Source organism: Gordionus sp. m RMFG-2023, chromosome 2 (genome assembly GCF_954871325.1).
Source record: "Gordionus sp. m RMFG-2023 chromosome 2, tfGorSpeb1-WG-v2, whole genome shotgun sequence".
Taxonomy (NCBI): Eukaryota; Metazoa; Nematomorpha; class Gordioida; order Chordodea; family Parachordodidae; genus Gordionus; species Gordionus sp. m RMFG-2023.
The window spans coordinates 37,108,671-37,126,724 of NC_088776.1; the positions used below are offsets into that span (position 1 = coordinate 37,108,671).

Consider the following 18,054-nt stretch of genomic DNA (forward strand, 5'->3'; position numbering starts at 1 on the left):
TATATAATTTGTCATGGATTTATATGATATATTAGTGTAAGTTGAATATATATAAATTTGGCATGGATTTATATGATATATTGGTAGAAATGATGATACTGAATTTTTTTTAAAAAATTATGAAATCTTTATATTTAATATATATATTTTTTTTAATTATAAAATTTTATAGAAATTTTAATTTACATATATTATACTGTGTTGATTAAAATTTTAATTAAAAGGAAAATATTTTTATGGATAAGGTCAGCCATGTGTTGATGGGTATGCCTTAAGATGGAAATATTGTTTAGTTTAAATACTTGAGAAAGTTATTTTTTTAAATTTGTTTTGTAAATTTATTTTGAATATTACATTTTTTTTTATCTTTGTAATAATTTTATAGCACATCACATTTTACTATGTATATTATGAACATGTATTTTTTTTAAAAGAAAAAAAAACTCAGATTATTTTATATTGTGAATGTTATATTAAAAATTATCTACATGTATACCATATATCCCATTATATTCTCAATTTTTGTTACTTTGAATTCTAAATTTCTGTGAATCCGTGCTAATTGTGATGGCAGGGTTAAGTAGAAATGGTATATTTTTCTTAGGATACTGAGTAATTCCTAGGAGAAAATTATTTTATTTTCACGTATTATATATTTTTCCTCCCTATAAAATATTAAATTTATTTCTATACATATTCCTTGTAATTTTGTTTAAAATCTTTATTCGGCAAATTTTCGCAATTATTTTCAATACCTAAAAATAGATTTTTCTCTATTTTAGGAGATATTTATAAAAAATGTAGTTTTTTTTTACATGACAGAGGAAAATTACATGTGATGAAATTGCATTTCACACAGACCATTTGTTCACATTACAGCATTATATGTAAAATTATTATTTCCTAATTCTCATTAATCAGTCCCCGAATATAATGTATATTATAACCCCTATTTCCCAAATGTCTTAAAATGAATGAATTATTATGTTTTGTTGATATTACATTGTCAATATTAATGTTCCATAGATTATAAATACGGACACCACGATGTAAATGTCATTATTGATAATATGTTTTCCAGCGATTATATATTGAAATGTATCGGAGATATTATACTATAAATCATCATGAAGGGAGACGATTCGATAAATTACCTGATAGTTTTCAAGGCGTACCGAAAGTTGATACAATTCAAATGGGCGATTCGATACAATGCCACCAGAGAGAGGGGGACGCTTGGCCTGTGAGGGGTGAGTATGTTGTAACAGTTAGAAAAAAGAAGAAATAAATTTAATATAATATACTAATGTCAGTCATTTTTTATGACAGGAAAAATTAATTTTCCTTGGGGGAAGAAGGGAGAACACGTGATGCCAGCTGGGGAAGAACAAATGAAGAGGAGATTGTGAAGATTTCAGTTATTGGTTATGTGTTTACCTATTAATAGTACTGTTTATATTATTGTTTATGATACTGTTAAGATTCTTTTTTTATGAATAAATGTGTAGTTTGAACTTTTAAAGTAACGAGCAGGGTTATGAACTAAATCCGAAGTAATGAATCTAGTTTTGAGATTTTTTTCTGAACCGAACCCCATTAGAAGTATTTTACAATACTAAAGCATTATTCAGAAACTTGAAAATATTAATATTCGACTTTGAGTTAGATTTCAGAATTATATAATATTTTTAATCTTCGGTCATTTTTTATAGATGGTAGTCAATTGATGAACACACTTTATTCAAAATTTGATTTAAATCATAGAAAATAAAATATTAAGAAAGGGTGGGTATTAAAAATAAGATCCTTAACCCCCCCCCCTTCCCCCGTGTGAACATAAATCTAATTAGACATTTAGTAATTTGATAAATTTCATCTTAAAAAAATTTGAAGGGTCATATCAATTATTGAATACTCTGGATTCTAAAAAATTATACCATTTATTTAGACGCAATTGAGTTATAAACAAATGTATACTAAAATATTAATCAAGTAGCCCAAATCTATGAGACAAAATATCAAAAGAGGTTAAAGGAAAACTTTATAGGCTTAAAAGTTGATGCTGTTCAAATACTTGTGGCAATTTTGGCCATTAACTTTTGTGTATTTTTTTCATTTATACAAAAAATAATATAAATTAAGAGTAGTTCTAAAGTTCACCGCTAAATTGTTTGTAAATCCCAGTGGAAGGTACTCTATACATTCTAAAATTCCGATCAAATCGGATTTTCAAAATTCAAAAATTGCACTCAGTAAATGATTTAAAATCGAGATATTCAGAATCCCCATGGGTTCCATATCCCAATATGACATATATATTCAATACTATCAAAAAAAATTTAATCTCACTTAAAAAGAGATGTTCAATTGTTTATGACAAACGATGCGTTGAAAGACGAGACATAATTTTTTGGGATAAATAATAAATAGTTTGTCATTACTTTGTCAAATTACTAATTGTTAAAGATTAGGTTAATCATGTACACTGTCTACATGAGAGTAAATAATTGAGAAAATTTTTCAGAATTAACTACTTTATTCATAAAAATATTATTTTCTACCTAATCTATTAAAAGCAACTCAGATAGACATGCTCAAAATTAAATTATTTTGTCCTACATACAGATACATTGTTCCGAATTACTTGTATTATTAAAAATTACTTTTACCATTTTAATTTTAAAAAAATAAATACTCTGAACAGTTATAATTTTTTAATAAATGATTTTTTATAAAGGTAATTTTTGAAATTTAAATTTAAATATATTCTGAAGATTCATTTTATTTTATTATAAAAAGCTCCCTCCAGGGTTAATTAAAGAAAGTTTCATCTTTTTAAAAAGTGTAAAATAACGCGTGTAATTCAAGAAATGATTGATCGAAATTTTTATTGGAGTCATAAATATTACTATAATAGGAATGATACTAAAAACTTAAACAAAAAAATCATTAAAATATCATGAATATATAAGGTGAGAAAAACTGAGAATATATTTACATATCGGTTCCAAATATAAAAAAAAATATATTTTATAATAAATTGATTTAAAATTCGATCAATCTGAGAGCTTAAGCATGATTCTGCTTTAAACGCCTTACTATTGCGACACACTTTTCTTTCCCGCCATGCTAAGATTAAAAAACTAAAACTATAATTTATTAGAGTTAATTGGTATATAAATTTAAAATTGATAGAATGCGCCTCTTTTGGGTTATAATATATATAAAATATATAAATTCAAAATTAATTAAATTATTTCAAGAAATCTGCAGAGGTTAATAGGTTCGGCTTGAGTCCAATGTTTAAAAAATGCTCCCATTTTCAATCCTGGCCAAAAAATATATTTTTAACCCGGCTGGTTTTTTAAAAATTAAAAAATTTATTTTTGGGCTCGGCCCAAATTATTATAATTAAAATAATTTAACGTCCGAACCGATCTGGGGATTTTAAAGACTCAGACTGGGCCTTTTAAAATTTGGTCATTTTAATTCTATTTGTAAATGGATCAAGGGAAAAGAATAAATGAGAAGCTAAATCATCCATCATACGATTTTTCAAATTGATTAAAAGTAATTTAAATTTATTTTTCAAAATTTGGAACAGCAATGTTTTGTAATTTAAAAAAAAAGAAGTTTTAGTCCGACCTCGGCAATTTTAAACAAAAATAAGTACCATTTTAGGGTCTGTTTTAAAACGGGCTCTGGGATGGGCCTATATGTCTTTAGGCATAATATTTAAATTTGCTTTAAAAAAAAATCATAATTTATCATTTATAATAACTCCCAAATTTAACAAAAAAATAATTGTGATAAATCACCACACTTAAGTATAGAATATGATAACTCCCATACCGAGTCATATCTCTTTGACATAAAGCTTTATTTTTACCGCCCCTACAAAATTCTAATAACTATGACAAATCATATTATATATTTTTTTTTTACATATTCAAAATTCTTATTATTATTAGATAGTTATTATTTTGTGATATTTTTGTGTTTGTCACTAAAATTTTATTATGATTATTAATCTCTATATATTCCATATTTGCAATTGAAGATAATTTATGAATGAAAGTTTAAAATAATATTTTAAAGTAAAATAGGATGGAGGAGATGTAACTCTGATCAAAATGTTACTTATAATTATAACTCATGTTTGTTAGTATAGCTTAACTACAGTATTGTGATGATTTAATGAAACATATTGACGATTAAATTTAAACCCATTCATATAAAATGATAATATTTGCAAAAATAATTAAAATATAGACAAAGCATTATTGAAATTTCTTTTGTTGTACATTTGTAAAGATTATAATTATATATGTATGTGTTTAAATTAAATCGTCAATATGTTCCATTAAATCGTCACAACACTGTATTACATCCCAATTGCCCTAGAGATTGGGGCTAGTATGAGACCGGAGTTGGTCACACCTTATATTCCTTATATTCCCGAGATGCTTATTACTAGATCATTTGTTGAAAAATATTTAACGAAAATTTTTTATAGGCAAAATGTTTTTTTTACCGTAAAAGTATAACTTTTTATTAATTATATTAAATAATAATTTATAATATTTTTAATAAAAATATATGTTTTGTTCTCTTTTAAATACAAAGTGCCCATTTCAAACGCAGTTTTGTTCATTAATATCTTAGCATACTAAATTTACGTTAAATCAAATGTAGTTTGATTGGAAAAGGGCCCTCTAACACGGGATTATGATGCACTGGTGCGTCATTTCTTAGGAAAGTTTCACCAGGTGTCTTAATCAACATAAGTGTATAAAAATAAATATATACTAATTTTTAGTTAATTTCAATTTTATAATTGAATCATTTTATATATTAGTCATCAGGAGGATTTCAGAGTCATTGACTGGAGGGGGCTCAAATAAGAAGCCCTAATAATTGGACCATTTACCCCCAGGCTTCTCTCTTTATAAAATATGTTTTCTTAAAATTTAAACCACTGATGATCATAGACAACTAAGATAGGATATGATTTATTTAAAATAAATAATTATTTTGAAAGTTATGACGGTCTTAAAGTTAACTCAGTAAACCCGGTTCCATATATATCTATTATAATTCAAAAAAAGGTGGTTTATAAAAAGTGCTAATAAAATATTTGAATTTTAAATATTGTAGAAAATAATATAATATGTAAAAATTAAGTCATCATATAGCAATTTATTAAACAACGACTAAATTTCATTAAAATGCAATAAGAGACCCATTTTTAATATATATTTACCCCAATTCATGCGCTCACTTCTGATCTGCTAGATATATTACATAGCAACTCGAAAATATTTATTTAACGTTAGAAAAACCCGGTCACTCCTAAATTCGTACTAAGGATGTAGGTTGAAGTGATTCTTTAATCAACGTCTATACGACTAAGCCACAGAGGCAACTTGGTATATTAAAGTAAACAGAAAATAATAATGTTCGACGCTATACACCATCAAACTTAAAATAAAGTTCAACTAGGAACATATTTAATACCTAAGAATATTTTCAAAAATTTACGAATAATTTCAAAGATTCATAAATCTATTCGAATAAATAAATATTATAAATAATTCTTCTAATAATGGAGAGGCTGTAATTTATCTAATAACTTGCACAATTGTATATTATTCGTATTCGTAAAATATAATTCAATAAAATATAATTCAATAAAATATAATTCAATAAAATATAATTCAATAAAATATAATTCAATAAAATATAATTCAATAAAATATAATTCAATAAAATATAATTCAATAAAATATAATTCAATAAAATATAAATTCAATAAAATATAATTCAATAAAATATAATTCAATAAAATACAATTCAATAAAATATAATTCAATAAAATATCATTTGAATAAATTATTCTTGAACTTCTTTTTTTGACTTAGATTTATGTCTTGCAGATAATTCGCCCATTCACCAATTGGTGTAATATTTTTTAACCAACCCGCCCAATGATTAAAAATGATTTAATTGGGGATTTTTGTTAATTTAAATATATTTTTATTTAAACTTATAAAATATGCAATATTATGAAATATACAAAATTAATTTTAATCATTCTGCCCCTAAATAACTTCAAATCTACCGACTCTTCCCTTTGTTTAAAATGTTTCACTCACTAGCCTGCTCAATGTTTAAAATTTGTAAACGCCCGTTGTAGAAATATGCTGTGCAAATAAAGAATTTTCTCATAATCTTATAACTTTTTTAAATCTTTTAAATAACATTTAAATTAGACTCGTTATATAGTAAAGTAGATTTTAAATTTAAAAAAAAAGAAATACTAAAATACAAACTCTTATCATGAATATAATATTAATGCATAAATTTAAATAAAAATTAATTATTTTTTATTTTAAAAAAATTGACTATAATAGTTATGATAAAAAATAGCAAATTATAAAAGTTAAGTGACAACTATTAACTATTATTCTATCGATTCATTAAAGTTAATTTTAATGCATTTATAATAAAAAAAAGGGCAAAATTAATTTTCTACTATGATTATAAGGGATAAAGACGAAAAAACTATTGGAATGGACATAAAAATTGAGATTTTTAAAGTTAAATATATATTTAAATATAAACCAAAATGTAGGAAAAACTAGACGCTCTGGTTTAGATTTGCTCTCTAAAAATAGAGATATTTTGAGGTTTTATCATAACATTTCTTGGATTAAGATCTCATTTCTATCAAAAATATATCTGATCATATTATCCAATCGTTTAAGCTCCTATAATGGATCTGTTACATAAGTGAACTCTTATTAGTTTTTATAACATATTATTATATTCTGATCTTTGAGAATTATACCTCCAATTTACAAACCTGGTCATAGAATAACCAATGTAAAAGCAAAAAATGAACCAATTAATTATTTTTTATTAGCTTAACTAAAAAAAAATTAAAATTTATTATGATATGAGAGGAAATTTTCTTAAAAAAGGGGGTGGGGGAAGAAAAAAGGGAAGGATTTGTTTTTTATATGCGATATCCTTTATCTTGACTCCCCAGAATTTTTTATGATTTGACTGCCGACGTATTTAAAAAAGTATTAGACGAATCTCCATATGTTGTGATTATTGATACGAAAATATAATTTGATGAATTAACGGTATATTTGGTAATTTTTAAATTTTTCGCACTATACATATGTTGATGTTGGAAGGGGTGCTGGTATCTAGACATGAGAAATTCCATGATAAAATTTTTCCTTGTAACCATGGAATTCGTGTGATTCCTTCGGGACGTCTACTATAGGGAAGTTTATAAGGTTCTAATGAGGTGGGACAGTGCGAGAGATATGACTTGATTGCATTTTGCATTTCGGGCCGACCTGGATTGCGATTACAGAAGGGATGCAGCGCATACTGTCAATCTCAGTACGACATTTGCTACACAATAGTAATGATAATAGAATATTTATCTATTATAGCTGAGCTCTTAGTTATTCAATTTGAGTTTGAGGTTTGGATTGAATAACTTCTACAAATTAATAACCCCAATCTTTGATATTGAAATAGGTTTAAAGTCCTACAAGCCTTGTCCCGCAGGGGGCTGTGAAAGCTGTTTCATAGTAGAGACGGAGATCCGATCTGTTAATAATCCATCAATAGCTATTCTCATCAAAAATGATATATGTTCTTACTAGTATATGATTTGATATAATCTGTCGTAGGTTCTGACTTCATGGGAAGAGCAATTTTTAAGCTGTGCCTCCATAAATAATAAATGAATTAATTTAAGATATAAACTTAGATATTCTTTAGATATCATAATGAAGGTCAATTTTATGATCGAGCCTCTAACTTAACGAACGCGTCTTCGTAGTGAAATCAAGAGCAATTTATGTACATTGTGCAGGTCATACATTAAATCGAATTTACGTTTTTATAGAATTAATGAAAGATTTATTATCTTTTGTTCAAAATTCTCCCAAACACATGGAGATATTTCGTTCCATCCTAAATAAAATTAAAGTTCAACTTCTTTAAGGCCATTGTGACGATCATCAGAAAGGAATTATGAAACATAAGCATAAAACATTTATGAAACGTTATAAATACATTTCGCAGTGAGGTTGTTACATGAACAAAAAATTTATTACACCATATAAAGCTTTTTGAAATCTTTTTATTTCTGATAGCGATATCAAGAGTAGAAGTTTTTGCTGAAATCCAAAGTTTCTCATTATATTTTGAATGTTAAATAAATAGAAATCCTGATCAAAATTTTTGATACAATCGGCAAGATTTTGGAGAGAAGTTAATTTAAAAGTAAAGAATTTTTAAAGTAGCCCATTTTTAAACGACAGAAAAAAACGCTTTAAGATTCGAAGAAGGCTCAAATTTATCATATCTCCATTTCGGGTCAGTTACTAAATATTATACGCAAACTTATTATGAAAGTTATAGATCATACAAAAGTATAAAAAAGTTTCAACAAACCATTAATGGATATTTTAATTAATATGGAGCGATTTGCGATTCAGTTATCATTTTTCAGTATTCAATGGAGATGGAGATGATCTTGAAATGCATCGTATAATTCTTCATAAAGATATGTTTTTGGACTATACTCAGAGTTGGAAAAATATACACAAAACTCCTAAGAGAACATCATAACCATATTAAGTTGGAAAATATCATTACTATTATATAAAATTTATTAAAATGTTACTAACAATTCCTGTAGATTGTTTTCAGGACTTTCTTAAATCTTATTTTAGTTCAACAATGAAACAGTAATAGTAAATCATATAATAATTTTAAATGTTAATAAAGAAGAACTTGATTTAAATATGATAATATAAATTATAAATAAATATGAAATAAGCTGAAACACATTTTACCTTAAAAAATATTAACATTTATGATAATTATATCATTAAATATATTAAATATTATATTTAGCCATTTATATTATAAATGAGAGAAATAAAAAATATATTTTCCATTCAATATCAAAATTATAAGCATTTTTGGCTATTTTTTTTACAATCAATTAATTTGATTAAGTTTTTTTTCAAGTTTTGAATATGTTTAAAATAATTTCAGCTAGTTATATGATGGATGATAACATTCTTTTACTGCTCATATTTTCACTTCCCCTTAAACAATTTACAATATTATAAATCCGAGCCTGGGTTGCCGTTAAATGATCAAAAAAAAAATCGCTACTTATTTCTGATTATATAAATTTTATGCAAAGCATACCGAACCTGATCCAATTTCGAACTCGAATTGATCGGACCGGGAGGATAGAGAGAAAATTTTAAAGTTAGGGTTATATTGCCTCCCTCGATTTTTTACATTAAGCTGATAGGAAAGGTGACGGAAAAAATAAAACTAACATTAAGATAATAGGAAAGCGATCACTTTTTGATTACGAAAGATTATATATATATAGGTATTTTATAGGATTTATAAAAAAAATTAAATATAAAACTACAAAATAGTTTTAAATAATTTATATATTTAGCAATTATTGGTAGTATATAGTCTATAGCATCGGAGAAGATTTGAATTAAAGGAGTGTCCATCAGGCTTGAAATATTTTGGATGTAACCAAAAAAAATAATTGGGTATTAAAATAATGTTTCTTTAAAGATTTTATTAGCGATGTCGAATGATAAGAGCAAGCGGCATGGGACTGTGTTGAAAATCTCTTCTTTTTTATTACAAAGTCTCACATCAAAATAATCAATCGCATTTCTATTATAGGCTATATATTTTTAAATAGTATAATTTAAAAAAACATTAACTATTATAATAAAATTATTATGTATATATTAAGTTTTTTCTACAACATAGGTAAAAAGAATTATCTTCATTGCATTAGGTATATAAATAGCCATTATTTTTTATTAACATCTTCTTAATACTCACTAGACTTCTATTATTTTCTCATTACATCTCTACCTCTTATTATAATAATTACATTTTTTAAAAAAAATTAATAAAAAATATTGTAAGAAAATTATAAAAAATTTAAAAGATTTGCATAACATGCTAATGAGATGAGCATTTTATTTATTTTATAAAAAAAGGCATATACAAGCAAGAAGAAATTACACTATTATAAATATACTATAATTTATGAAAGCGAAATAATATTGAAATTAAGAGAATTTTATTTAAAGATGAAAACATTTTTTTTTAAAATTATATTATCTATGACCCGACCCTAGTGTAATGTCAAGAGGAGGGTTAAGGATGGCAAAATTATAGCTTTTTTTCTCCTTTTGTTTAGTTAGAAATAACATTTTTGTTTAAATGAAAATTGAAAACTTAAATGGAATATCTGTTTAACTTATAATCCCTTGAGAAATTCATGTTATAATATTAACATTTTACAAAAAAATTGTCATTTTTTTATCAAAATTTTGAATATAAACTTAAATTGTATTTTTTTTAAAGTTACATAACGTATTATTTCTTTTAAAAAACAAAAATTATTTTGAAGTACAAAGTTTGTTTTTTAAGGCTCGACAAAAAAGCTCTAATATATTATTAAAGTAAAGGGGAGATCGGGAATAGTGTTATCCCGAAGCAGTAACTTTCTTATCAGATAATTTCAAAATTAATATAATTTAAAATGTATTTTACTAAGTGCGTAAATGATTATAAAAATGTTTTGTAAAAAAGTGCTCATGAAAATTTCTAACTTGGAAATTTAAATTTTAACACTCAAATTATATTCTTACTAATATATTATTTTATAAAAGTTATTCAGACTAAATAATATAAACAAACAATCTCATTTTTATGCTATATAAAAATATTGATAAAATTTATGCTAATTTAATATCTGCAAATTAGTGAAGATAATCGGTTATTGATAATAAGACATGTCACCAGTAAATGATCAATATTGAGAGCCAAATAATTATGAGATTCGATTTCATTATCTATTTAAAATATAAATGGATTTCTATTTGTGACCTAAGGCCTTGTTCAAACAAATCTAAATTAACCTAATTGCGCCTGTCAGTCAACACAATTATAAAACATAATTGTTAATCTTAAAAATTACACTAAATTTACAGCTATTGCTAGTTATCATTTTGCAAATACTCGTCATTTATCTTAGATTGTGCTAGACCTAAGAAGATCTAAATTGAATTTTAGTGCTTGAATAATTATTTAAAAAAACACTACTCAGTTGGAATTAGAAAAATATGACAAAAAGAAAATGTAAATCTAAAATTTCACTAATATTATGAAATTATATTTTTTCTAACTTTGAAAGACCTGATTCTTGAAATGAATTTCCGTCATGAAATTTTGAATTAATTATAATTAATTTTCCCATAGACTTATATAAATTCGAATATAGCCTAAGACTTTACCACACTAAAATTATCTCTTTCAAAAGTAAAAAAAAATCAGTTTATAAATTATTTAAATTTTGCTAATATCTTTACTTTACCCAATTTTCAATTATAATATATAAATTTTGTTTACAGAATGTTCTAATCATTTAGGTGTTCTAAAAAGTTTATCAAAAAGTAGATTAAATTCAAAAGATATGCTTTGCTCAACTTTTAATCTCTCGAAGCCCCTGCCTTTAACTTAAGAAGTGAAAGTCTACATTTCAATCAAACATTTTTAATATTTTTTTGTTTCAATTTGTTAATCAAAAAAAAAAAATTGAATTTTAAATTTTACTCTAATTTAAGAGCATAAAAATAATAAATAAAATAAAATTATTCTATATAAAATAATAGTACAATACTTAATATAAATGATTAGGAAAACAAAACCAGAGGGAAGATTATAATTAATTAACCTGGCATGATAAGGTATACTATTATAATGAATGTTTGCTACAAAACACAATACAAAATGATAAAAATAAATCGTGTTTTTTTTAAAATTTACACAGAATATCTATCCAGGGCTTATTATAAATAATTTTATTAAAGTATATAAGTCATTTAAAAGGCTCTTATAAAGTCATTCTTCACTACTATTACATTTTCAGGGCTTAAAAAATATATGTATTTCTATTTTATGCCAATAGGCCAATTGTTTAGATATATATATATATTAATAATAAGTATTTCTTCTCATTATATTATATTTTCCTTTTACTTCTTGATTTTGATTTTTTTTGTTTAATTTTATTTAATATTTCTAACTGGAATTTCATGGTAAAAATAAAAAATTCTTTCATTATCTCATTTCGCAACCAAATATCAAAATAATACCCCCCCCCCCCCCCCAAAAAAAAAAATAAATAAAAACAATTCAATATTTTAATTTATATACATAATTTCATGGTGTATAATGAGTAAGGTTGATAATTAATTATTTATATAAATATTTAACAAAATTATCTTTCAAAATGATAATCAACAATTAAAAAATCTTGAAATTAACGAATAATACATACATCTTATCGCTCTCAAATTTGATTAAAACTTATATTATATATTACATCCAATTTTAATGATATATATATTGAAAATTACAATTAGTTTATTGGAAGATAATTATAAACCTTTGTATATATAAAAATTTTTTTACCTGCCATAAGGAATGATCAGGAAATTTATCAATATTTTCAACATTCGTTTGTTCTTTGATTAAATTATTTTGGGGGAAATTTCAAGAAAAGGTAACACTTTCAGATCAAAAAACCCATTTTTTTAAAAAAATATATGGATTTCCGTAAATTAAATCCAAACTTTTTATTAATTAATGAATTTATAAAATAAAAAGTTTTTTTAATTATTTATAAGTGTATTTTTTTTATATAAAATTAAAAATTATACAAATAATGTGATAAATATAAATCCTCTAAAAAAATATATTGTTATAAAAAAGGGGGGATAATGAATTATGATTTCTCCTTCACCCTGAGATGAATTTCCTTGATATTCCAGCCTTTTCGTATGATTGTCCTTTTTACACTTTTTTTAAAAAAAAAAATTAAGTATTGGTTTATTTTATATTATATTATATAAAAATAAAAAATTCAAAAAAAACACTTTTCTTTTTTAATTATTTTATTTATTTTATTTTTTTTGATTCATCTTTTATTTTATATATATATTTTTTTTCTTATTTACGAAAATTAAAGATAATATTATTGATGACAAAAAAAAACGAAAAAAAAACTTTTTCTTTTAAAAAAGAGATAAATAAATTAAATATACAAAAATTTTAATTAATTTTAATGGTAATATAATATATAAAAAAAATTTAAGAACTTTAAAAAAAAATTGTTTTTAAGGAGATTTTGCTATAATTTTTATTTCAAAATTCGAAATTACATATAAAATGTAGAAAGAAAGAATGAAGAAATAAAGAAAGAAAAAAATAATGTGCTCCGGATTTCCAAAAAAATACCGTTTTGTAACAAACACTAAGAAAAAAATATATTCAGCAATAATAATATTGTAAGAAAAAGTGTTCACTGTACTTTGACGAATATCGAGTGAAGATAATTATCCAAAATTTAGCTAACATGACTTAGGGCTCTTCTTTTTTTAATGTTTGCTGTCAGAATTAATAAGCTTAAATCCCGGTTTAAATATAATCTTCTAAGTGAGAAAAAATGTGAAATTTATGAAAAAAATCATTTATCAGTTAACTTTAACCCTTCAATTATAAGACGGGCCAGACATCATACATATTTTCTTAATATTAGTAACTACTCAAGGACTATTCGATGATTTTTTTTATAAGAAGACCAGTACACATTTAAAATAAAAAAATAGGATCTCCTAGTTTATGTTCTGAATAGATAGTCTAAACAAAATAGGTTTTAGAAAAATGGACAAACCAGGACATGGATGAACTCTTTATAATTTTATTATTTGTTTATTTTAGTATGTTAAATTCATGTCACGAACCTTCCAGGCGCTTAGGAAGGTTTTTATGGAGAGGGATATTTTCTAAAAACTTTGAAAAATTATAATAAAAAAATTTAATATTGATCATATTTATTTAGTGTCCGCATCGCCCTCAAGAAAAAAGAAGGCCGTATTAGACCCATTGTTATTGGCTCTCAGGATAATTATCTCAAAAATTATTTTCTCAAGAATCAGAGATATTATTTGTTCAGCCCGATAACCCGGAGTTGGCACTCATCATTTGGCAATCTTGGGAACGCTAAAACCTCATCTCACACTCCTAAATATGTTTAATCAATCACACGGCAGATCATATTTCTTTTTAAATGAGATTTTGTCAAAGCATTTAGCACTGTAAAGACGGATCATTTTGTGCCTGCTTTTTGTGAATATTCCCATCCCATAATTTGTTAATTATATTTATGAGAGCTACAATATTTCTTTTTTAAAATATAATAGTCATGTCATTTTATCTCAAGTGGGATTATCAAGCAGTACCCATTAAGACTGGTTCTTTCCTGTGTAGGGATCTAAAGCTTAATCATGGAAATAAAAAGGTGTAAACTATCTCTCAATTCATGGTATTGACGACAATTTTGTTGCAACAGATCCCTCAGCAATCTCATATACCTCCAAAATAATTGTAAATGCTGGATCAAAAGACCTTTCATTTATTTGACTTAAAATTATTCAAAAAGGGGATAAAAATATATACTTTATTATTATTATTATATTTCTACTGATACTACAATAATTGATGAAAGTCTTGGCGCGATTTGTATTCGAATATAAAATTCATAAATTTATACAATTGCTTAATTTATGAAATTCCTCATCAAGATTTGCCCTAATTTCTTTAGGTTGAAAAAAGATTTCATAAAAAAAACAATTAAATAATTTGTTGATATATTTTAATGCAAAAAAATTGGGGTTTTTAGATGTTCTTTTCAAACCATTCAGCTATTTTGTTAAGAGTGCTTATAATAGTGTTCTCTAACTATAAAATCAGTGACTGCTTGATAGCTAAAACTTTTTAGCCTTGGAAGGGGATTTCCCCATACCCTACTCTGCATAGCTAGATGCGCGTTTAAATAATACTTATAAGTTATAACTATAACTAACTATATACTAAAGTTTGAATCAAATACGAATATCTCAGTCATTACGAGATCCAATACATATCCTTGAATTCTAATTGAGCCAATAGAAATAAGAAAAATTTTAAAATTAACCTTGACATTTCAAATGGTTTTTCACAAAAACATCAAATTATTATTGCCAACCCAAATCTGAATTATATATATTTTTTTTACGAATTATTTATCATACAAGTTACAAACAGCATTTTTTTTTAAAAATAAAATTATTATATAAGATAATAAATTTATAATGAATGTAAAAAAAAAATTCTTCCCCAATAACACCTTGAAGGTATATATCCAAAAAAAAAATATAAATTTTAAAAATAATATCGACAAATCTAGATTTTTATTGAAAAATCATAATTTAAAAAGATTTATCAAATTCTTAAAAATTGAAAAAAAATATAGTATATATTAATCTCAAAAAAATTATCAAAATAAAAAAAGGCATAAATATTTTAAATTAAAATGTTTTTCTTTATTTTGTATAATCATTTGATAATGATATTTTATTTAAGCGGATTTCAATCTCAGGGTAAAATTTTATTCCACTCGTCTCTAGACCACTAGAGTAAGCAGGATTGGGGGCGGGGGAGGGAGGGGTGATACATTTAAAAGCTTCGCCTCTCAAACTCTTTTTAGGAAGGCCATCGGCCTGGTCCACTTTAGCAAGTTTTGATTGAAGATTTTACAGTTGCATACCCAAATATCATTTTTATGAGCACTCCATAGTTAAAATAGTGTTTAAATATTGTTGGTCATCATCAAAATTCTCAATTTTTTCTTTCCTTATGCTTAATATTTTTCTGAGTAATAAATAGACAATATATATGCACACTTACAGATGTATCTCTGAGATTGCTTAGTTACTTTTATATTTTAAATAGACTTGTGGCACCTTTGGAAATTCAAATCCCAAAAAGATGCGTTGGTAAAGTGGAAAAATAAAAGCTATCAAATTGATAAAAATAAATTTAAAACGAAAATTTAGTAACAATGTAGTTAAAGTATTGCGAACATTTATGGTGTCTATATATTATTTTAATCATGATTAGTAAAGCTGGTGCTAGTGGGGCTTGCAAATCCAGCCTACTATGAACCACTAATGTATCATTATAGAATTTTCTTTTAAATTTATATTTTATTTTTGGTTATTTTGTGAATTACCTATATTAAATTTCACAAGATATTCCAAACATTTAATATATCCTTAAATGTTTATAAAATTATTAAAAATATGTTTTCATTTGTATATATACATTTTTTTTAGCTAATTTTTTTTGTATTTCATAGTTATAATTTAAACAATAAAATATTAAAATTATTCTATAAATATAAAACTTAAAAAAAAAATGGCAATTTTGGAAATTTCCATTATAAGGCGAGAGATCTATGCTTTTGAATGCCCGTAAGATAATTTGACTAATCATAATTCTTTTACAAAAAATGTTAAAAGGAATGATCATAAATTTCTCACTAAAAGATATCTATTGATATTTAAGAATTCCCAATATATAAAAGGGTACAGAAGTTATAGACGATAATAAAAAAAAAAATTTGCCTACCCCCAGAATCCCCTATGTTCAAAACAGGCGCGTACGCAGGAATTTGGTGTGGGGGAGGGGGGGGGGGTGAATAATAAAATTTTTAAAGAAATATTATTGTTATTTAAAAATATTAAGCATAAATTTATTAGGACCAATAACTATTTCTAATACACAATTTTAAATTAATGTGAATTATAAAAAAAATTATATATATAAACCGGCATATAAAAAACTATAAAATAAATGTGAATTAAAAAATATTAAAAGGATATGCATATGAAAAACTATAAAATAAATGTGAATTATAAAATATTTAAGTGAATATAACCACCATATTTAGGAATCACTTAAATGACCCAAAATAGAAATTCGAATTTTGAGCCTTTAAAATTTATATATAAAGTATCAATTTAAATGTTGGAAATATAAATTAATACACAAAATGTTTCTTAGGAATAATTGTATTTTGTATTACAATGTAAAATCCAATCTTCGTTGGGACTGAGCTAATTTTTCAACTATCTCATCCTTGCTTGCGTTGAATTCCTATGAATATTCAAAAGATCCAAACCATTCAATCTACTTTCAGAAGTTGTACTTCTTAGGTATGTTTTTCAGAACCTTCATTTTTTAAATATATCCGGGTCGGGTATGACATTTTTTTTAAAAAGACACCTGGGACAGGCCTGAAATTTTTTTAAAAAAAACGCGGGCTGGGCAGAATAAAATTTTGAAAAAAAAATCCGGACCGTGCCCTGCAAATGGTACCTAGGGCTTTGTTATTCCTCTAAAAAAGAGAATGTTCTCTAATTAGTTTACTAATGGGAAGAGTTGCTAATATATGTATATATAACCATTTTAATACATTGGGAATATAATCTAAAAATGTCTGAAATAATGCAAAGCATCCATAGAATTTTTTGGGAATATATCAACCATAGTTAATCTTTTAAATATAGTTATTGAGCTAATAAGGCATCACAAAATACTTTAACATCTTATGATAAAAATGTCTAACATATATTTTATTATTTTTCTATCACCATCTGAAAAAGATTGGGAAGGCTTTTTTGGAAGTAATATCTGCAGATTGTGAAGTGCTGCCTGATGAATTAAAAACCATTCATTTATTTGGGTTATAACTGTATCTAAGAGGGGAAATTTGTTTTATAATACTCTTCTCCTGATCTTATATTAATGTTTTGACGATGAGCTTTCCTTTCTACAAGTCGAGGGAAACAAATATTAAACATGTATAACTTTGCTTTTAACTCAACAATAACAAATAAAATATGAAATTCTTCATCAACATTAGCCATAACTTCCCTGAGTTCTTATAAAATGCACTCCGCTATTCTCATCTTCCTAATCAAGTCAATGTCATGTTTTTGAAAAGTATTACATAAAATAGTTGTATAATTAAATAATACATTCAAGTGAGAAAAAAAAATTTGGAATAATTATTTA

General features: G+C 24.7%; 1 protein-coding gene across 1 annotated transcript in view; it reads right to left on the reverse strand.

The window, feature by feature from the left end:
- The window catches only part of LOC135923309 (uncharacterized), a 57,436-nt gene extending 44,776 nt beyond the window's left edge, over positions 1-12,660 (reverse strand). Inside the window, exon 1 of the mRNA XM_065457989.1 lies at positions 12,568-12,660. The gene's annotated coding sequence lies outside the window, so the exon portion shown is untranslated. The remainder of the gene's footprint in view (positions 1-12,567) is intronic.
- Positions 12,661-18,054: the final 5,394 nt, after the last annotated feature.